This window comes from Zingiber officinale, chromosome 7A (assembly GCF_018446385.1).
Source record: "Zingiber officinale cultivar Zhangliang chromosome 7A, Zo_v1.1, whole genome shotgun sequence".
Lineage (NCBI taxonomy): Eukaryota > Viridiplantae > Streptophyta > Magnoliopsida > Zingiberales > Zingiberaceae > Zingiber > Zingiber officinale.
The window spans coordinates 125167040-125168166 of NC_055998.1; the positions used below are offsets into that span (position 1 = coordinate 125167040).

Consider the following 1127-nt stretch of genomic DNA (forward strand, 5'->3'; position numbering starts at 1 on the left):
ATGATCCGTACTTCCGCAAGTTTCACAAACATAAACTATTACATTAGCTGTGTTGTTGCCCATGGTCTCAAACTTCTTGGTCAGAGCGTCCAGCTTCGCAGACATGAGTGTGACTGCATCTACGTCAAATTTTCCTGACTCCTTTATTGGATTTCCTGAGAAAGAACCACCAGATCTTTCAGTTGCCCACTGATGGTGGTTCTGTGCCACATTCTCTATGATTTCTTCAGCTTCATCAAGGCTCTTGTTCATTAGCGCTCCTCCTGCTGCAGAATCGAGGGATACCTTCGTGTGATAGTTAATTCCATTGTAGAAGGTGTGTAGAACCAACCATTTCTCAAGGCCATGATGGGGGCACTGTCTCAGCATACTTTTGAATCTGTCCCAGGTTTCAAATAATGATTCTGAGTCTATCTGTTTGAAGCTTGTAATCAAATTCCTCATGTGAGTAGTTTTGCTTGGTGGATAGAATTTGTCCAGAAATTTCTGCTCACACTGCTCCCAAGATGTAATGTTGTTTGCTGGAAGAGAATTTAGCCACTGCTTGGCTCTGTCTTTCAGGGAGAATCCAAAAAGCAATAACCTCACTAATTCTGGAGGGACTCCCTTCACTTTCATGGTACCACAAATCTCGTAGAAAAGCTCTAAGTGGTGGTTTGAATCATCGTGCGATCCTCCTCCGAATTAATTTTGCTGAACCATGTGAATTACTGCAGGCTTGATTTCAAAATTGTTGGCTTCTATTGGTGGTCGAGTGATGCTAGACTGAACCTCTTGTGCATAAGGTGCTTCATAATCCTTCAACAATTTATCAACCATCTCTGAAGATTCTTGTACTGCTTGAAATGCTTTCTGAAGGTTTTTTCTTCTCAAGAAAGTTCTATCAATTTCTGGATCGAACGACAGAAGTTGTCCTGAAAGATTAGCTTTTCGCATGCAAAATTAATATATGGAATATAATGCAGAAAATAAAGAAAAACAAAGATAGAATTATTTATCTCTAAAATGCAGAATGTTAGAAAAAGAAGAGGTAAAGGAAAGAAATAAAGTCTAGTCTAATCTAATATGATTATCACTAATGTTATAGACATAGTCCCCGGCAACAACGCCAAAAACTTGTTACAATT

At 39.2% G+C, this 1127-nt stretch overlaps 1 non-coding gene across 1 annotated transcript; it reads left to right on the forward strand.

The window, feature by feature from the left end:
- Window positions 1-340: 340 nt before the first annotated feature.
- Window positions 341-450, forward strand: LOC122003269. The gene has a single exon (XR_006117913.1). It is a non-coding gene; the product is annotated as a small nucleolar RNA R71 (small nucleolar RNA).
- The last annotated feature ends 677 nt before the right edge of the window (window positions 451-1127 follow it).